This window comes from Sminthopsis crassicaudata, chromosome 3 (assembly GCF_048593235.1).
Source record: "Sminthopsis crassicaudata isolate SCR6 chromosome 3, ASM4859323v1, whole genome shotgun sequence".
In the NCBI taxonomy this organism is placed as follows: Eukaryota; Metazoa; Chordata; class Mammalia; order Dasyuromorphia; family Dasyuridae; genus Sminthopsis; species Sminthopsis crassicaudata.
Genome location: NC_133619.1, coordinates 363,929,483 through 363,951,862, shown reverse-complemented (window position 1 = coordinate 363,951,862; position 22,380 = coordinate 363,929,483). Strand labels below are relative to the sequence as shown.

General features: G+C 37.8%; 1 long non-coding RNA gene across 1 annotated transcript in view; it reads right to left on the bottom strand.

Annotated features, from left to right (window-relative positions):
• The window catches only part of LOC141561779 (uncharacterized), a 34,229-nt gene extending 30,270 nt beyond the window's left edge, over positions 1-3,959 (bottom strand). The window contains exon 1 of the long non-coding RNA XR_012488158.1: positions 3,795-3,959. This is a non-coding gene — a long non-coding RNA (uncharacterized LOC141561779). The remainder of the gene's footprint in view (positions 1-3,794) is intronic.
• Between the last annotated feature and the right edge of the window lie 18,421 nt (positions 3,960-22,380).

The following is a 22,380-nucleotide window of genomic DNA, read 5'->3' as shown; positions in this document are numbered from 1 at the left end:
ATACATACATACATACATATATACACACACACACACACACACACATACACACACATATATATCTGCACATATAAGTATACATATAGACATACTCACAATAATTGTATGTATGTGTATATATGTATCCTGCAGAGATTGCAACTTCTATGGGCTGTTATTATAGTTCAAATTTCCAAATACACATTTGCCTAAAAGACAATTTTATAGAGAATTCAGTCGAGGAAGGAGCTCCCACAGAAATCAGAAGAAGTAATACAAGGACATTCTCAAGGACTCTCTGAAGAACTTTGGTATCGATTAGGAGACATTGGAGACACTGGCACAGGGCTAGCAAAGAAGGTACTGTGTTCTATGAGCAAAGCAAAATTGCAGTAGCTCAAAAGAAACATGAGATGTACAAATTTAGAGATCTCCACTCTAAATGTTCAGATGGATTATTTGTGTCCGACTTGTGGTAGAACCTTCTGAGCTTGTATTGATGTAATCAGTCACAGTCAGACCATATTGTACCTTGACCACAGCACATTTTGGTCCTCTTCAAGAATGAAGGACAATTGGGAGCAGCGAGGTGACACAGTGGATAGAGCATCAGCCCTGAAGTCAGGAGGACCTGAGTTCAAATCTCAGGAACTCAACACTTCATGGTGTGACTCTGAGCAAGTCACTTAACCCCAATTGCTTTAGCAAAAAAAAAAAAAAAAAAAGGACAATAATCAACAATATATATATAACTGTATGTATATACACACACACATATGTACATATGTACACAGATACTTATGTATATATGTATTGTGTTTGTATGTATATGAACATATAAATATAAGTACATATAAAACTATATATCATACATATAAAATTATATATTATATGTACATATAAAATTATATGTGTATATGAATATGTAAATGCATATTATATATATTTATTGAGCTTGCATGTATGTAAATATATAAATGTATATATAATTATATATCATATGTGGGTATGTGTATGTATATATATGTGTGTATATATACATGTATAGAGTATCTTGTCGAATCATGCACTTAAGTATCAAAAGATCATAAATTTAGATTGGGAAAGAAACTTAGAGGTCACCAAGTCTGACCCCTTCCAACTATATGATCTTGGGGTAGTTACTAATTTGTCTTGACTTTATTATGTTCAACTGTAAGGGGAATGGTGAAAGAGTTAGTTACTAAAAGTTTCTTCTACTTTTAAATCCTACAATACTCCATCCTTTTGCCCTTTTTTAAAATAAAGTAACCTAAATAAATTGGCAGATACCTTAGAGGTTATACTTTCCAAGCCGCTTTACTTTACAGATGTAGAAACAGGTCTAGTGAGATTAATTGACTTGACCAAGATCACACAATCTTAATAAAAGACATTTGTAAGTGATGATTCCAGACCATTTCAAGCTCTTTTCTGTAATTCTTTCCCCTGAGAGTTCTCTATATCTTTTGAAAGGCTATTTGCTTTGCAATTTCACTTCTCATGACTGTTATTTGTTCTTCATTCTTGAAGAGGACCATGACATCAGGGAAATGATGCTATGACATGAAACTGAATTGGATTTAAGTGAGAGATGCAAGATCACCTGCCTCACTTTTCCCTCCAAAGCCATTTGTGTCCATCATAGCAAGCTATAGATCAAGATCACTGGACATAGTCCTGTCCTTGTTATTTATTTAATGGGAATCACATATCCCCCAACTTGATTGAGAACTCAAAGATAGGACTAAAGTCAGAGGATTTAATACTAGAAAGGCTTCAAATTTTAGAGCCTACCTAATACAACCTTCTCATTTAACGGAGGAGGAAACTGAGGCTTGAAAAAGGGAAATGATTTAGTCAAGTGATTCTTTCTTTTGCATTTCTCATGTTACTTTTTATAGTGCTGAGCTTATAGTATATTAAAGGATGGAATAAGTCTCTAGTAAGACTGAATTCATTAAATCAAATTCCTCTGTAGTAAGGGGGTGTCAGCAGTGCAAGGCACTGGATTCTGGATAAAGGCAGCACAGGAGGAGGATGAAGGGGGCTTAAAAGGCAAACTTTTACGAAGTCACTGAGGTGAGATTTTACCTAAAAAGAGTAAGTCTAGGACAAGAGTACACCCTAGATAAATGGAAAATATATGAATTATGCAATGATAATGTGATGTACTTAATACCAGGACAACCATAGAGACTTTTAGTACATACTAGCTTTTTGACTTTGGGTAAAATCACTTAAATTCAAGCAACATTCCAAAATTAGAAATCTTAATTCAGTTGTTCCTTTGGTGGAGAGAGGAGTTCCTCATATGAATCTGGGTCAAATATACTTGCATATATAAAATATATATCTCATATAAACATATATGTATTACATAGAATATATAATTATATATTACTTAAATTTTAAGTTTTGTTGAAAGAATATGAATGCAAATGAATAAAATTCATGCCATTTTACTTGGGATATCCTTTAGAGAGAATCTCAGAATTTTATAACTAGAAATCACAGAATTTTAGAGCCTTTGTGGTTATGCAGTCTGAATATTCATGCATATATGTAAATATGTATTCTATTTACATACATGTATTACATAGAATATATAATTATATATTACTTAAATTTTAAGTTTTGTTGAAAGAATATGAATGCATGTGAATAAACAATACCATTTTACTTGGGCTATCCTTTAGAGAGAATCATAGTATTTTATAATTAGAAACCACAGAATTTTAGAGCCTTTATGGTTATCCAGTCTGATCTTTTGGCCATACAGACCCGAAAAAAACAGTTCCAAAGGTGAAGTGACACAACTAGTCAGTGACAGAGCCTGAATTGCCAGGATAGTCTCCAAATTTCCCAGCTATTTTTCTTCTTCTTCTTCTTCTTCCCCCCCCCCCCCCCCCCATAATCCTGCCTCCAGCTTTAGGAGTAGGGGAGAGAGGAAGGGTATGTGCCTTGACTAGTATCTATTCCAAAGCCCACTTGGATATTCTTCCAATTGGTTAGTTTGGACTGCACTTGCCATTAGTTTGTCAGGGAACTTCAAACACATCGCTCTTTCCCCTCTTTCCCTGCCCCCACCCCCAATTTTCCCTGATGGAAATTTTCTCCATTGGAGATTTCGTCCAAAGAATTCTCGTGTTCCTGGCAGAAAAAGCACAGCTTCAGGCAATGGGAAATGAGATACGGGCCACCCTTCTCACCAGCCAGCGCTAGGCACTGATACATAGGGGCAAGATTATCCTGTGGGAAGGGAGGGGAAGGCTAGGGAAGGGGAAGGCAAGCTGCTCCCAATGTTTCCCTGCCTCTCTGGCACATGCAAGATGCTGTCCCCCCAGGGGAGACGAGAATTACACCAAATAGGTTCATAACGCAATCCACAGATGTCAGGATGGCGCACAGAGCGTGAAAAAGATTGTACCGCAATTATCTTATGCCTTACGGAGTGCTGTTATTTCTGTGCAGAGCCGAGTAGTTTCCTAATTGGATTCGATTTCCCAATTATGATCTCGGGTGTGTGTGTGTGTGTGTGTGTGTGTGTGAGTGTGTGTGTGTGTGTGTGAGTGTGTGTGTTTAATTCTTGATTTTCTGGTAATTCCCATCCTTACTCCTTCCTCTGGTCTATTGTAGCTGCTGCCATGACCTTCTCTCTCTCCCCCTTCCCCTTTGCCCTTCCCCCTCTTCAGGGAAGAAGAGACCTCCTCCCTGTGTCTCCCATTCCTCTGCTTTTCCACCCTTCCCCGACGGAGACCAACAAGCCTTAGCCCTGGGCATAGTGTAGAAAGTACCTTTTGTCCTTCCTGGGGGTGAGGAACTGGAGAGGAGGGAACAGTCCTGTTTTAAGAGACCCGATCCAAGTGAGCCAGGATCCTACTGTTGCAGCTGTCCTGAGGAAGGGCTGAGGAGGGTTGGCTCCATCCAGGGCCAGAGAAGCAAATGAGGGGTAGCAACATGGCTGGCCTCCTGCATAAGCAAAGTAAAACGCTGTCCGTGTGCCAAGGGAGGCCCAACAGTATCTTTCCGCATCAACCACAGCAACTTGAAAATCTACTAGTTGTGGATTCATTTCTTTGGTTAAGCAAACTACCTTGCATTTAATTTGTATAATTTGTCTTCCCATTATAATAATTATTTTTGTTAATTTACTATTATTATAATATAATAGCATTAATTGTATTAATTATATATTATGCTAATAATGTGATGTCAGTTGTTTTTTATTAAATTAACATTGTTATATTATAATGTAAATTGCTTTCCTTTTTGTATTCCCAGAGTTGAACAAAGACCCAAGTTCTAAATAGGAGATTAATAGATTCCTGTTGATTAATTGATTTATTGGTTGTCTTTTAACACTGAAAAGCTTGGTGGAGAGTGTATTATTGAGTCCTTTATTATAAAAGAGTAAATGTCCCTTAGTGTAAAGGAGTTTATTAAAAAAACAAAAACAAAAACAAAAACTCATGGAATGTTAGATTTAGAAGGAACCTTAGATGCCAAACACCTTTATTTTATGAGTGAAGAAAATGATGTTCAAGGTTATACAGAAAGTTAATTATGGATCCTGGAGTCATCCCCAGTGTTCTGGCTCCTTTACAATGCAATGAAAGGGCTGCAGAAAAAGCTTTGGGGTTGGAAGCCAAATGTAGAGGCTCTGATTATAGACCTGTGCTTTCTCCTATTGCATCACACCGGGAGATAATACGGGGTTCATTATTTTGGGACAAGGTGCAGTGTGTTTATCTTTTACTTTTTCTTTTATTTTTCTTTGTGTCCCTAGTGCTTAGGATAGTGCCTGACCCATAGTAGATGACTGATAAATATTTATTGACTGTTTTGGCAGCACGTGAATATCAAGTGCTTTTTTTGGCTCTCATTATCCTTGAGATCTGCCCCACCATGGGAAAAAGGTAAAAGAAAAAGATCATAGGAACAAGGATTTAGAACTGGAAGAGTTCATATAAGCAATCTGCCTCATGCAGTCCCATCAATCTATAGATGAAGAAACTGAAGAACAAGAAAGTTGTGATTTGCCTGAGCTCAAGCAACTAGATGAAAGAGACCACCATCATCATCATTTTTTGTAAGGATGATAAATGTATATGCTTTTGTTGGTGGGATCTATTACTGAAAGTAGTTTGGGAAATAGCTCTCATAGGTTCCCACATCCAGGACCTTTAAATCCCTAACTCTTGAGCCAGTACTTCTAACTTATTGGAAAGAACCATTGAGGAAGGAAAACAGATCTGTAGCTGGTAATCATGAAATGACATTAAAAAAAACAAAACTAAACAAAACAAAAAAAAACCCACCTTGTATGTCAGAGAAAATACCTTTTGAAAATATATCTATTTATTCAATTATTATAACCAAAAATATACTTTCATACTTGTAGTTACTATGGTTTTACTGGTTTGGCTATTTTTCCATGTGTGCAGATAGCAACCCATCTATATCTTCTTGTCCAGGGAAGTTCATGACCTTTTCTTCCCATAAATTCTCCATTCAAGATCTCCTCAATTTGGTAGAAGCCTTTCTTTTGGCATCTTAGATGAATTCACGAAACATTGTTATAAACGCCTGTCATGGGGAATACAAAGTGAATGCACTAGGTTTTTAGGGATGATACAAAGGTTAAACAACAAAAATCCTCAAGTCCATTATAATCTGATGGAGGAAACTGAGGTGAAATGAGTTGTACATAACAGTTATAAGACAAATTCAAACATGATAAAAGCAAAGGAAAGTAGAGCCTAGACTAAGTATTTTAATATAATATGAGCAAAGAGAGATCATTTTCTAGTGGGTGAAGATCAGGAGAGCCTTCAGGGAAAAAGTCATTATTGACCTAGGGATTGAAGGGAGCAGATTTCAAAGCATAGGATGAAATCCAAAAACCTCATTTTGGATAGAATATAGAATACTTTCTGGATTCTATGGTAAATTCAGGCATTGAAAGGTAGCTTGAAACCAAATTATGTAAGACCTTTAAATGCCAAGTAGAAGAGAATGGTGCTTAGTCCACAATTAATTGGGAGCCACTGAAGGTTGCCTTGTAGTAGACTGATCTGATCACACCTATGAATCAGGTACATTATTTGGGTGTGGATGATAGATTAGATCATAGGATTTTAGATTTGGGAAAGACTTTAAAGATCATCTAGTCCAATACTTTAAGTTTGCAAATGAGGTCTTTAGGACTTTCAAGGTCACTCAGTTTGTAAGTGACAGACCCTATCTTCTCATTCCAAATCCTGTTTTTCAAAACATCAAGCTGAGGAAGCAATTATGCCCCTTCTCTGCACCTATGTTCTCATCTATAAAGTGAAAAATTTGGGCTAGATGAACATTAATGACCTTTCCTCTTAACCATTTCCCAGTGTATGGGACAGCTCTGACTGTTTAAATTAAAATCAGAGACTCTCAAGGTTGAAAACATAAAAGGACTTATTACGATCTTGCAAAAAAAGGTAAGTCCCAACAAGATGTCTTCAATATAGGAGTGCAAAACACAAACTGTACAGCACAAAATTATATACAACCTAACACAGAAACCCCCACTCTCCCCCAACCTTTTCTTGGTCTTTCTTCTCATTGGTTCTCATTGGTCCGGTCTCCCATTCTGACATGAAAATCTACCACAGAGACAAAGAATACCAGTCAATAACATTAGGGACTCAAATGGTAATGAAAAGGAATAAAGAGGCAGGCAGGAGAATGTAAGTTTATCTAAGAAAATTGAACACCTGCAGCTTTTACCCTATAGCTCAACTTGTTATTGTAAAATCTTATGTCATAATTAGGGCATAAGTGGAGGCCATAATCTTATAAGAAGTCTTCACTCAGTTCATCCAATTCACCAGCCTATGGATTCAATTCAAAAAGCACTCATTTAGACTGCTAGAGATAGAAAGAAAAGGTGGGAAACAATTTTTATCTCAGAGAGCTTATATTTTACTGATGTGATTAATGAATCATTCAAGTTATAGGCTTCCTGGACAATAGAATTTAAAATCCTGGACCCACATATGAGAGAATTGAAGAATGGTTACTGAAGGAGTTAACAGAGGATATTGTTTTGGGATTTCTTCTTTTGGTAGATTAAAAAGGCAAGTTAGATTTCAGAACTGAAACCATCTTTCCCCCATTGTCAAGCATTTAAACTGATTCCATTTTTAAAGTGATATAATGTGAAAGAAAAATGGCTTTGTTTAATCTTCACTCATAATTCCTAAGAAACTATGGTAGTTGACACTGTACAACATTTAGCCAACCTTTCATCTCTCAATGACTACCTGGTTTTGGATGCTATCCAAGGAAATAGAAATATCATATTGTTTGTGGCCCCATTCTTAAGTCAACGTGACCAATTGTAGGTTAATTCCAGCTGCTCTGAGCAGAGTATATTTAACCGGAATGGGTTGGCAGGTTTGTTTAAAGAAGATTTCTGTACAAGAGAATAATCTCATGGCCTTAGAACCCTGTTTTCATGAAGTTTTGCCAGAAACTGTGTCCTCCACTCAGTGTGTTACAAATAAATACTGATTCATATTAATTAAATGATTGAATGAATGAATGAATGAGGCATATACTACAATGAGAAATGAATACTAATTTTTCATTTGGGCTTTGTTAATTGCTATTAAACCTGATAATAAATCATTTTCTTTTTCCAGACTTCATTTCTTCATCCGTAGGAGAGATTGAGCCTAGGTAATCTCTGAAGTCCCTTCAGCTTCAAAACTATGAAACTACAAGAGAATTTCCAGTTTTGCAATTCTTTTGAAAAAAATAATTGTCTCCAATAATTTTTGAATTAGAAGGGACCATAATGGTCATCTCTTCTAACTTTCTGCCCAGGCAGAGATGACCTTTCCAACTTTCCAACTAGTATTCATCCAGCTGCTTCTTGTGAAGGAATGTTCCCTACTCCCAAGGAGGTTGTTCACTGTTGCACAAAATCGTCAGAAAACTTCTTAGACTGAAAAGAAACTTGTCTTTCTTTACACTCCATTCACTGCTACTAGTTCTGTTATCTGGGATTAAGTAGAAGAAACCAATGTCTTCCTCTATTTGGCAGCTGGTACATTGGAAAGAGTATTGAATTTGGGGTTCCAGAACATGGTTTCAAAACCTGGCTCTATCACTTGCTACCTCTGTGACTTTGGGTAAGTCACAGGAAAGTAAGTTTACAACAGATTTCTTCCTGAAAGTGAACCTCCTGGGTTAGTTAGCCTGACCAATTCATTTTACTGATGAAGAAGCTTAGGTGATTTTCTCAAGGTCACAGGACTACTAAGTGCCCAAAGTGAAACTTGTTACCAGATTTTCCTAATTCTAGGTCTCAGATAATTTTGAGGTCTCTTTTAGCTCTGAATCTACATCCCCAAGTACTTTAACAAACCATTCCTTGTCCCTATCCCCTTCACCAGGTTAAATACCCCTAGTTTCTTTAAAGGACCCATGGTTACAGATGTCTTATTTTAATGATATTACTGAAATTGTTGAAAGTTCCCCTAAATCACAAATCCCATGGTCTTTGTACATAAATCAGAAGCCAAACAATCCTGAATCATTTTAGAAGGAATTCAGTTTAGATTTTCTTGTGAAAAGCCTTGTGGCTGCTTAAACGCTTTCAGTATAAAAGTTGGAAACAGCCTGTGTTGTTTATTTTCTCCTAAATCTTTCCTTTTTGAAAGCAAAGCCGGTGATCTTTGACCCATTTGCTTGGCCCACAGAGATGACAGTAAGAGATATGTTAAACAAAGAAGACAAAGGTGAGCTAGTGCTGTTGTACCCACTGAATGGGGAAGCCAGGGAAAGGTTTGGCACACAGCCCTTCCCATAAATGTCAGCATATTTAGGAAGCCCAGATTTATTGCTTTGGTTCCACCTGGATCCCAATTGCCCAACAGTTTAACATTGCAAATGAAGAAATCTGAGGGACAGAAACATATTAGATTGAACAGTTGGGGCTTCCCCATCTTAATTCTTCTGAACATGTCAGTTGCATGGGAATTGTACTTAGGACCAACTGTCAGCAAATCTGGGAAAAAGAAGCTTTCTTATCTTTCTCTCACCCTCTCTTTCACCTCTACCCTCATCTTTACACCATCATCATCATCCTTCCCCACCCTCATCTTCGCCTGAACCTTCAGCTCCCCACAATAAAGCCTTTACACTGCCCTCTGGCTGACCATCACACTACTCATTATGGGCCCTATTCTAAATTAAATTTCCCCAGGATGTTCCATGTAGCAGTCCCCCCCTTTCCCTATCCCCATCAAAACTAATCTACTTTGTGTCTCAGTCCTTAAGGGGCTTGAAAAGTGACTCAAGTTAATCTTAAATATTAGAAGTCTCAGATTCAAATCCTGACTGACATTTACTAGCTGTGACTTTTGTTGTTGTTATTTCATTGTTTTTCAATTGTGTCCAACTCTTCACACATTTTACTGATTCCAAATCCTTTGTTCTATCCTTTGTGCCACCTAGCTGCCCTTTAATAAATGCTAGTTGAATTGTTACTGTAATGATCTGAGTACAAAGAAAAAACTCTGGCTCTGAAGTCAGATGCCCTGGATTCAAATTTAGTCATCACCTCTGATACCTTGAATGGACCAGTTAACATTTCGAGGCCTTTTCCCTCATCTATAAAATCAGAGAATTAGATTAAAATAGCCTCAGAGGTTCTATTTCTATTTCTAGATCTGTGATCCTATTACTGTGTTCAATGCAACTTTCTAGAATTGTTTTCTTAGCCAGAGGATACAATCTCTTCATCCTTTAATTAATCTTGATTTCTCCCCCCAGAAACTTACCTTTGGAACTACTAGCCTGAAAATCTGGACTACCAGCTCGCACCCTTGACTCATCTTTGACTTATGCCTCTTCCTTACCCCCACTCCATTAATTCTATTTCCACAATCCCTCCCTACCTCCATATTTCTCTCCCTATCTCTGTTTCTCTCTATCTCTCTGTTTCTATTTCTGTTTCTGTTTGTCTCTCTCTGTGTCTATCTGTCTATCTCTTTATCTTCATCTCTCTCTGTCTCTGGGTGTTTTTGTCTATCTGTCTCTCTGTGTGTCTTTCTCTCCATCTGTCTGTTTGTCTGTCTGTCTATATCTGTCTCTGTCTCTCTATCTCTGTCCTATCTCTTTGTCTCTGTTTCTGTCTCTCTATGTCTCTTTCTCTCCATCTCAGTCTGTCTGTCTCTGTCTCTCCATCTCTGTCCTATCTCTTTGTCTCTGTTTCTGTCTCTCTATGTCTCTTTCTCTCCATCTCAGTCTGTCTGTCTTTGTCTTTCCATCTCTATTCTATCTCTCTGTCTCTCTTGCTCTCTCTCTGTTTTTGTCTCTGTTTGTTTCTCTCTGTGTATTTCTATCTCTATCTTTGCCTCGATCTCTGTATCTCTGTCTGTCTGTGTCTCTTTCCATCTTGTTCTGTCTATATCTGTTCTTTCTCTCCATGTCTGTTCTATCTCTCTCTCTATCTATCTGAGTCTCTCTGTCTGTCTGTCTTTCTCTCAGTTCCTCTTCTAGCCTTCCACACATGTACTTTCTGATCTCACTATCATCCAAGTAGCTCAGACCTTCTTTATTTTTCACTTGGATTATTGTAATGGCCTCCTAACTAATCTTCCTTTCCCTAGCAGCCTTTCACTTTTTCCAATCTATCTTTCTTCTGACAGTCAGTCTTTTTATTGTCTGATCAAGTTGTTCTGCTGTTTCTCAATGACTATTTAAAAACTTTGCTTGGTTTTTGAGACCCTTCCCATTGTAGTTCCACTCTCCTTTTCCAGTCTTATTATTTCTTACTTATACTGAATTCAGTCTCTGTATCAGTCAAACTAAACTAAAGACTAATCCTGGAACATGTATTTCTATTGCCATTCCCCGCTCCTCCCCCTCCACCCCTTTAACCTCGGGTTCTAGCAGTAAGTCAAGATTATAAGTGCTTTGGGGAAGGGAGTGTCAGTTTACTTCCCTAGAGATCAATTTGGCACCCAGTGACTCCTAAGTCCAAAAATCTCCTTCCTGGTCACCACTTCCCTATATGTATTGTCTCCTGCCATGAGATTGCATGCTTCTTGAAGATAAGAACTACAGTTATCACTTCCATATCTTGACTTTCCTCATAGAAGTTTCAATATATCTTGGATTGGCTTAAGAAATTCAATAGGAATTTTTAGGAAGTTTTGGGAAGGCCAAGAGATGATACAGAAAAAGTTTAGAAACTCAGAAATGGAAAAATATATGTGTGTGTCTGTGTATATGTATACATATATAGTAATATATCTATAAATTACAATATGTGTAAAATATATTGTATAATATAAACATATTTTGTCTTTTAATACTATAATAATTCTTCTCTGGTATGAAGGGAGGCTCAAGAATTTTATGCAGATTTTCCACAATGAGAAGACTCCACGCTCTTAACTCTTCCTCCTCTTCCCCCCCTGCAATGATGAGGAAGGGATAACTGTACTTCACCCTTTCCATATGTATTTTCAATGTTTAACATAGTGCCAGGCATATTATAAGCTTTTAATAAATGCTATTTTTCTATTCTCTGTTTTGGGAACACTGTTAAACCCTGGGCTAAAAGGAAAGGTAAAAATAGGTTCCCTGTCCTCAGGAAGCTCATATTTTAGTGGAGAAGAAATTGCATGTAAAAATTATCTATGGATAATCCCCTTTTAGACTTTGATTATTTGTGTAACTTTGGGCAAGCCTCTACCAGCCTCAGTTTCCCTTTTCTGTAAAATAAGGATAATAATAGCACTTGCTTCACAGAGCTTTTTGAGGAGCTAATGAAATGTAATTTGCATTTCTTAAGGCACTATATGAGTATTTATTATTATAAGATGTATTTAGAATATATAGGTTACCTTAAAGGGAAGGCACTGACAACAGTTGGAGTTGGGAATGGTAGGATTTAAGCTGGTGCTAAGGGAAGCCAGGGAAGCTAAAAGGCAGAGATAAAATGGAAGGATATTCCAGGCATAGCCAGGACAAATTACACAGTGTCTGAGAGATGGAGTGTTCTGTATGAAGAGTAACAGCAAGCAAGCTAGATAGGAGAAAAGTGTAAGAAGAATGACAGTTTAAAGGGGCAAGTTTGTGAAAGGCTTAAATGTCAGGCAGAGGACTTTCTGTTTGATCTTGGAGGTAATAGGAAGCCAGTAGAGCTTATTGAATTGAGGGGGTTGGTGCCATACTTGGAAAATTTTCTTGGCAGCTAGGAGAAGGAAGGATTTATGTGAGGAGAGTCTAAGGTAGAGAAACCAATTAGGAAACTATTTCTACATTCCAAGAGATAGATGATGTCTTTGGGAGAATTTTTAAAAAAGGGGAAAGGAGGAATAAACGTACAAGTATCCCCTACTAGGTACCAGATACTGTGTAAAACACTGTATATATGTACATACATCTATATCAATGTATATATAATGTAAATGTATAATATAGACATAAATATATAGATAACATACAATGTAAGCATATAATATATACATATATAGCATACACACATAATGTATAAATAAAGATATTACATACATATCTAATTATATAGAGAATATAAATATATATAAATATAAAAAAGATATACATATATGTAAAGGGGTTATATATAGAATATGTATATACTTGACATATATAAGGTAAAAGGTAGAAATGACAAGATTTGACAATAAATTGAAAATGTTGGGTAAGTGAGAGTGAGGAATTGAGGTAACAGCTAGGTTTGGAACCTGGATGATTGGGAGGAGGGTGGTGCCCCTGATTGTAATAGGAAATAGTGAACCATTGGGTCAAAAACTGCAGGAAGGTTAAGAAAGATGAAGAACTGAGGAAAGTCATTAGAGCGGACAATTATAAGATCACTGGGTAATTTTGGAGAGGAAGGTTTCAGGTGAATGATGAAGATTGATGCCAGACTGAAAAAAGCTTAGAAGTGAATGAAAGAACAGGAACTGGAAGCATCTAATGTCAAAAGCTTTTTTTTTTTTTTTTTTTTTCCCAAGGAGTTTAGCCAGGGAAATGTCAAGAGCAATACAGGACAATAGCTACCGAAGATTATTGGATTTAGTGAAAGGTTTTTTTTTTTTTTTGTTTGTTTTTTTTTTGTTTTGTTTTGTTTTTAATAAGAATGGGGAGAGATATGGGTGTGTTTGTAAGTCATAGGTAAGGAGCCAATAAATAGGAAGAGATTGGGGATTAAATAAAGTGGGGATGATAATGGGGGGCAATCTGCTGGCAAAGAAAGGAAGCTCACATGTGGATGGTTTTGCCTTTGACAAGGAGAAAGGCCATGTCATCACTAGGAATAGAAGTGAAGGAAGCAGGAATGAATGAAGATTTCTGAGTGATGTGAGAAGAGGAGGAATAAGGAGGAGGGTCTTGGAGTGTGACTACTGGTGTGTGTGTGTGTGTGTGTGTGTGTGTGTGTGTGTGTGTGTGTGTGTGAAATATGACTTAGAAATCTGAGAGAGTGGGGAGATGGTGGAAGACTAATTAATTACATCAATATTTAATTATATATAGAATACAAATGTATATAAATATAAAAGTTTACTTGAAGCTATGTAACATACATTTTTAGTACACCCCAATCACTAAGGTTCATTGTCTCTCCAGGTCCATTTAAGAACATGAGAATAAAAATTAAGAAAGTGATTGGTGGGAATAATGCACAGTTTGGGTTGAGCAAAGTATTATCATTTATAAGAAGAGAGGGCAATTTAATGGAATTCTACTGTAGGGCTTAAAGCAGAGTTGAATTGATTTACCAAAAAGCAGTGATAGGGAAAGCATGGTAGTGTAGCCAGTGCAAAGGTAAATGGCCTAGGAAATAGGTAAGGGATTTTTAGAGATTGGAGGTTATGTTGATGGAGAAGTATAGAGGTAGAGGTCATAAGATATAGGGGAAAATGGAATGATAAAATATAATCAGATAGAATAGCCTGAAATCGGAAAGATTCATCTTCCTGAGTTCAAATCTGGCCCCAGACTAGTTGTGTGACTCTAGGCAAGTTACTTAACCCTGTCTGCCTCAGTTTCTTCATCTATAAAATGATCTGGAGATGGAAACCACTGTTTAATAAGAAAATCCTAAATGGGGTCACAAAAACTCTGAAATAGCAACAAAAGAAACACGAAAGCAGACCAGTAGTGATTGATAATAAGATCAAAGTTATAAACATCTCTATGTATCTATAATTGAGATAGAATGCAAGACAAGGTGATGACAACTGAGTAAATTGAGAAACTTAGAAGAAGCAATAAGATATATGTTAAAGTTTCTTAGTACAAAGGTAGGAGCTGGAGTGGAGAAAAAGATTGTGAAAAAGGCATAAAACTCCTTGAGGAAGAAAGAGGAATGTCCTGGGGAGGAGAGGAAGTTAATTAGTGGCTGCAAATACTGGGATTGGGTGATAAATTTTGATAGCATGAACCTCAGAGAGAATGTTGCTGAGTAATAGAAGAACAGTCAAGAAATGGCCAAAAAAAGCAAAAAAAATTCAAAGATTTAGAAGGGAGGGTATTAGTTAAAATGCAAACTGTCCCAGAAAAGGTGGCTAGGGACACAGTGTCCTCAGGAGGGAACCAAAGGAGTTGCCAGAAGATGGAAAGAGCAAGAAAGGAAAAGATTTAGGATGAAAAGAAGCTTGTTAATTATGGAGCAGGCATTTCAGAGAGGATAATGGAAGGGGTAGGCATGAAGTTTTCCCGATTCCCTTAGACAGAAATGATCTCTCCACACATTTGTCTTGGACTTCTTTTGTACATTTCATCCTATTTTAACTAGTAATTATAGTGATTTTTGTGCTTTTCCTATTTCCTCCTCCCTTACTACTAAAAAATGAAGTTTTTGAGGGCACAGATGACATTTTTCAGCTTTGTATTCCCAGAACCTGAAAACTTTCTGCACAGAGTAATCAACTTGAAGTTTAGAATTTAGGGTGGAAGCTGTATGTGTGTATATTGGGGTGTTGGAGTGATTATTTCTGGTCTGGAAGATCACTGAGTCTAGAACTTCTGAGTCTGATTCTTTGCCCTCCTTTGTATATTGGCCTTCCAAGGTATCTTGTGGGGAGGCTACCTGGCTGCTTTGCCCCACCTTCTTAACTGAATGGAGTATAGTTGAATCTGATGCCCCTGGGAATAACAGTTGGGTCCTCTTCCATGAGTGCAGTATCCAGGAAGCCAAAATCTGTGGGTGGAAAGAAACGGAAAGTAACTGTCAGGAGGGCATCATCAGGGCTGGAGCCTTCGGCTTAACTTGACTCATTAAAAGAAACCTGGCCCCAGCCCAGCAAGGACTGACAGATTGATAGCTCTCTCTGGTGTTCAGTAGGAATGGAATTGCCCTCAGTCTGGTTTGACTATGATCTTATTAAGAGTGGAAAAAAAAAAAAAAAGGAACTGGAATGTCTTCTCCCACCCAACACTTGCTTATTCCTAAACAGCCTCAAATGTATCCTCTCCCTTCTTCTATCAACCCTCATCTCTTCCCCTACCTTCAATACTAATCTTGACCTCACTTTTTCCACAGCCATACCATTTCTCTTCAGTTCTGACCTTGCTGACAAAAACCTGGACTTTAACCTTTCCTCCTTATTCAATACTTTAGTTTTTTTGGGGAAAAGGAAATTGGAAAACAAAGGGGGGGCATTAAGAAGGAGGTGGGTTAAAAGCAGAAGGGAGAATGGGAAGAAGAGAAATGGGTGGGGAAAAATGATGGGCTGCATTCAGAGTTGGGGGAGTCAAAACTGACCTCATTATAAGGTATTCTTGTTCCCCATCACTGAAAAGTACATCCTATTCATTTTTTGGCTAATAGGCATTGTATGGGACATAATGGGAAGCTCCTAAATTTGAATTTAGGATACTTGGGTGCAAATCCTGGCCATGTAACTTGTCCCCTGATACTTGTGACTTAAGGTAAATTACTTCTTCCCTCTGGATCTTAGTTTCATCATCTATAAATTAAATATTTTAGACTAGGTGATTTTCTGATTAGCTTCCTTCCAATTCTCTCCAAGCCTCAGCTTCCTTTTCTGGGAAAGGGGGATAATCATGGCCTCCAGCTCACAAAAGTCATCAGAGCTCCCAAAGCCAGAGGGAGATGGGGTCAAGTTTCTGGTGACCTCCAGAGAATGTAGTTAATAAAGTCATTGTTTCTTTGCCATGCTCCACTGGCTCAGGGATCACTGGGAATGACTTTAATTGGTAAAAGGCACTTAAAAAAATATGACTCCAGGACTTTTTCCAATCCCAGTGTTCTTTTTTGAGTTCTTCCTTATTAGATTTTTCTATTAGAATGATTCCATCCACTGCAATCCTAGTAGTGAGCTAGTGTCCAGACTCAGCAAAGGCCCCTTTGTGGCAGAGCATCCTGACTTTTTCCTCACATTCTCTCAGCTGAGTGCATGTCCTATAAAAAGAGGAGACAGAATACAGTTCCATAATTGATGATCTTAATCTGAAAACCACAAATCAAAGTAATCCATCCACCCAGTTGCTTTCTGCAGGGGTGAAGCATGACATGGGTAAATGGGGAGATTGGAAGGAATTTTAAAATTGACAATTACTGATAAATTATAAACTTCCAGACCTAAATGGAGTCTTAGTAAAGAGATAATATAAATATACTTGGAATCAAAAGCCTGTATTTAAATCTACCCCTAAAACTTATTAACTGGATGGCCACATTTGGTGCTGGGTCTGGATTCAGGAAAATTCATTTTTCTGAGTTCAAATCTGTCCTCAGACATTTAGTAGCTGTGTGACTTTGGGCAGGTCACTTCAATCTGATTGCCTCAGTTTCTTCATCTATAAAATGACTTGGAGAAGGAAATGGCAAACCACTCCACTATCTTTGCCATGAAAACCCCCATATAGAATCATGAAGAGTCAGACCTAACTAAAAGGCAATAATAATGCTATGTATCAAGCACTGGGATGCCACTGGAAGATGTTAGCCCAGTACTGGGGGGTGACAGTGGAAGATTAGTAAATGTTTAACAACCAGCTCTGGGGAGTAGAGAGACTTGTAAGGACTCTTATGGACTATTTGTGCCTGATCTACAGTAGAGTTTTCCAAGCTCATATTGGTCTTACCAGCTCTGTCATTCCAACATAGTGATTCATTTTGGTCCTCTTCAAGGATGAAGGACAACAATGAACCAATTAACTGTGTGATCTTGGGCAAGTCACTTTACTTCTCTATCTTGGTTTCTTCAGCCATAAAATGAGATAGTCATAGCTGTTCCAATGAGTTAATTAGTTTATATGAAAGTTTTGCAAACTCTGAAATTCTTTCTAAATTCTTTTTTTCTTAATAGTATTTAATTTTTCCAAAAACATGTAGAGATAGTTTTCAACATTCATTTTTGTAAAACTTTTTGTTCCAAAATTTTTCCCCTCCCTCCCCATAGGAGCAAGCAACCTGATACAAGTTAAATATGTGCTATATTTTTAAACATATTTTCATATTTATCATGTTGTACAAGAAAAAAAAATCAGACCAAAAAGGAAAAAAGACCCATAAGAAAATACTAAGCTTTGATCCACATTCAGTTTCCATAGTTCTCTCTTTGGATGCGAGTGGCATTTTCCATCCCAAGTCTATTGGAATTGCCTTGAATCACTTCATTGTTAAAAAGAGCCAAGTTCATCACAGTTGATCATTACATAATCTTTTTGTTATTGTGCACAATGGTCTCCTGGTTCTGTTCACTTCACTTAGCATCAATTCATGTAGATCTTTTCAGGTTTTTCTGAAATCAGCTGGCTCATAATTAAATGGGTCTTCTTGGACAATCCTTGCTTCTGGGAAAGATAATGATGAATGTTGGAGGGGCTGTGGGAAAACTGGGACACTGATACATTGTTGGTGGAGTTGTGAATACATCCAGCCATTCTGGAGAGCGATTTGAAACTATGCTCAAAAACTTATCAATCTGTGCATACCCTTTGATCCAGCAGTGTTTCTACTGGGCTTATATTCCAAAGAAATATTAAATAAGGGAAAGGGACCTGTATGTGCAAAAATGTTTGTGGCAGCCCTTTTTATAGTGGCCAGAAACTGGAAACTGAGTGGATGCCCATCAAACTGGAGAATGGCTGAATAACTTGTGGTATATGAATGCTATGGAATATTATTGTTCTATAAGAAATAATCAGAAGGATGATTTCAGAGAGGCCTGGAGAGACACGAACTGATGCCAAGTGAAATGAGCAGAACCAGGAGATCACTGTACATGACAACAACAAGATTATATGATGACCAATTCTGATGGATGTGGCTCTTTCCAACAATAAGGTGATTCAAACCAGTTTCAATAGTCTTGTGATGAAGAGAGCCATCTACACCCAGAGAGAGGAGTGTGAGAACTGAGTGTGATTCACAATGTAGCATTTTCACTCTTTTTGTTGTTGTTTGCTTGAATTTTACTTTCTTTCCCATTTTTTCCTCTTTGATCTGATTTTTCTTGTGCAGCATGCTAATTGTATAAATTTGTTTATATATATATATATATATATATATATATATTGGATTTAACATGTATTTTAATATGTATAACATATATTGGATTACTTGCCATCTAGGGGAAGGGGTGGAGGGAAGGAGGGGAAAATTTGGAGCACAAGGTTATGCAAGAGTCAATGTTGAAAAGTTATCCATGCATATATTTTGAAAATAAAAAGCTTTAATAAAAAAAAAAAAAGAGAGAGAATCACTGCTTCTCACAAAACTTGTTGCTGATTAGTCATGGTGATCATTCATGTATTGCATCTTTAGGGAAGGATTCTCTGTGATTTCCCTTATTCTTTTTCAATTCTTTAACAAGCTTGAAGGTAGAAGGCTCTATGTATTCAGGATAGAAATGGGGAGCAGCAAGAGAGGCAGTAATAATATTATAGAAAGAGAAATGGACTAGGCTTCAGGAGATTCTCTGGCTCTCCTACTAACTTGCTGAGTAATCTTGGGCAAGTCACTTAAAATACCAGAAGGGATGGAATTTAAGAATATCTTCAAGAACCAAACTGACACAGTTCATTTGTGCATAATAGAGATCATAGGATGAAAATTTTTCAAAGTATAATTATAATTGTTTTTCAGTCATGTCTGACTCTTCATAACCCTATATGAGATTTTCTTGGTATAGATATAGGGATGGCTTGCCTTTCCTTCTCCAGCTCATTTTACTTATGAGGAAACTGAGGCAAACAGCATAGTGAATATCTGAAACCAGAGTTGAGGTTCCATTTTCCTGATTTCAGTCCCAGCACTTTATTTAATGGGCCATATAATTATTAGTATTTAAAAGGCATCTACACAAATAGAAGAAAATATAGTAAGCCATATTAAAATTATTTTAAAATAATTTTAAAAAATTATTAAATTAACCCCCATAGGACCTTGTTACCCTTCTGTAAACAGGAAGGTTAAACCAAATCAATGTTTACCAATTTCTGATCTGTGACCTGGCTGGCGCTAGGCTACTAAATGTTTACTATCAAAGGTCCTTGTTTCTAACTTGAAAATAGTAATACTTCATTGTCTCTTCAGCCTGTTCCCTCCCTCTACCTAGGTTCATGGTATAGCTTACATAGGGGATGCTAATGGAAATGCTTTCTCTGGTTTCTCCCTTTTGATTGATTTGGGAATTTCTGCATCTCATAAACCTCTTTTACAAGAAGGACCCAAAGTAGTGCTTTTCAATCTGCTCTACTAGCAGACCGGTATTGTGGATATTCTAGGCTTAGAATTAGAATAGGTCATTGAGGCCATCTAATTCGCCAGCTTCAGTTTACATAAGAGGAAACTGAGTCTTGAGAAGGTCAAAAGTTGTTGCTGTTATTATTTGTTCTTTGTTCTGGAAGATGACCATGACATTGGGCAAGTGATGTCATGACATGCATGTGAATTGGATTTAAGGGAGGGAGGGCTGTGCAAGGTCACCTGCCTCACTTTCCCCTCCAGAGTCATCTAGGCCTGTGGCCAGATATAGATTAGGATGATTGAGATGGCCCTGAAGGTAATGAGAAACATTGGTCTTTTTAAAGCTAAGGTCTTCAAGAGATTTGCACCTTTTATTCATCTATCTATCTATCTATCTATCTATTTATCTATCTGTCTACTTATTTATTTATTCATTCATTCATTTATTTTCACCCATTTATTCATTTGTTTGCTTATTCATTTAAAATGCCAAAACACTTCCCCAAGCACAGTGGATAGAGCACCAGCTCTGAAGCTGGAGGATCTGAATTCAAATTGTCCTCAGACACTTACTAGCTGTGTGAATATGAGCAATTCACTTAATCCCAATTTGTCCCCTCCAAAAAACCCAATAACAACAACAACAACAACAAAACATGGAAAGACTTCCTTGAGGTCACATAGATAAAAAATGTCAGAATTAAGATTTGAACTCAGGTCTTTGGATTCTAGAACCACAGTATCACAGTGGTTAGAAGGCGTAGTAAAGATTAGTAAAGCCAGACTTTGAGCCTTACTTCAGATCCTTATTAACCACATGACATTAGGCAAGTTATGTGACCTTTCTCATATTCAGTTACTTCACCTGCAAAATGGGAATGATAATATAACTACAGCCTTTGCTCCATGGGGCAGTTGTGAAGTGCAGAAGAGGCCATTTATTTAAAATGTTTTGCAAACATTAAGAGACAATACTTATATTAATTGTCATTATAATTGATATTTAAGAGGGAGTGCTATTGCTAAATTTTATAAGACCAACTCTGGTGGAGATAAAGCTTAGGAAAAACACCAACAGTTCTGAAATCCAAATTAAGAGGGTTTATTCATCCCCAAGTTATTTTTCCCTTCATCCACACACACAGATGTTCACACATGCACATACACATCAGAACCACGTTTCTGTGGTGGCCAGCCTCTGGAAGGTGGTCGACCATGCCCATGGTTTTGGCTCAGGTTAAATGGACTAGCTGAAGGAGTCATTGCAAGGACATCCCTTAATTCTGGTCAGGGTTGCTAAGCAGATCAGGAAGCCAGGCATGCTGACAGTCATTTCATGACTAATGCTCATTTGCCACCTGGACTGGTCCTGGAACATCTGGATGCTTCTGCTAGATGCTGACTCTTTGATAGATACTCTGATTGTTATTCTGTAAGCACAGACTTGCATAACAGTTTCTTTAGCCAACCCCAGGAATTCTTCCCTACTTTCTCTTCTCCCCGCCTCCCCACCATGTCCTTGCATCTGGTCATTCCTTCATGCTAATCTCAGTTTAAATGAGGACCCCGTTTTCTCATCAGTAAAGAGAAAGTTGAATAAATAAAGTTCTTTCTAGCTTTTAAAAAAAGTGGCCACCAGTCACTTAGTGTCTCTGAGGCTCGATTTCTAGCTAGCTAGCCTCTGAGGTCCCTTCGATTCTCAGCGGAGGATCCTAGCCATGACGTTGGGGACACCCAGTCACGGCAATGGGCAGTGGAGTCAGTTTGAAGGTCATGGCATCTTGCTGGATGGATCGCTCTGCCTCTGGGACATCCCATAGCTGCAGGCACTCACTTTGCATTTTTATCTGGATGCTGGAAAGGGGAAGATGCCAGCTCTCATCACCTTGAAATGCTCATAAGATTGCTGCTCCGGCAACAAATCATGCAAGTAAACCCAAAGAAACAGGGGCAGCCGTGGCAAGGTTCCCTTCCTCCCACTGAAATCTTGGGGAAGCTGCTCAAAGGACCATTACCTCATCTGAAGCCACAAGGGAAAACAAGTGAGACCCAGAGGGGTTGTCCCTTTTGGATACACACTTAGCTCTGGCTCAGCAGCCCCTGAGCCATCAGCTCTTCTGCCTCTATGGCCCATTGGAAGATCTTGCATCACCTTACAGTGCTAACGCCTGAGCCATCAGTTCTACAGACTTGCCCCAAGCTTGTACCTGATTCCTTTGGTCTTCAAGATTGGTCCTCTTAGACATTTCAGTAGTGTCTAAGCTCTTCATGACTCCATTTGGGGTTTTTTTTAGAAAAAGATACTGCAGTAGTTTGCCATGGCCAGATTTGACCTTACATCTGTCTGACTTCAGTGCTCTGCTCACTGAACCTCTCTGTCTCTGTTTTTGTTTCTCTTCTCTGTCTCTGTCTGTCTCTTCTCTATCTCTCTGTCTCTGTCTCTCTATCTCTGCCTCTCTGTCTCTCTGTCTGTTTTTGTTTCTCTCCTCTATCTCTGTCTGTCTCTTCTGTCTGTCTCTTCTCTGTCTTTCTGTCTTTGTCTGTCTCTGTCTTTCTGTCTCTCTTCTCTGCTTGTTTGTCTGTTTGTGTCTCTCTGTCTCTCTTTCTGTGTTTCTGTCTGTCTTTCTCTTCTGTCT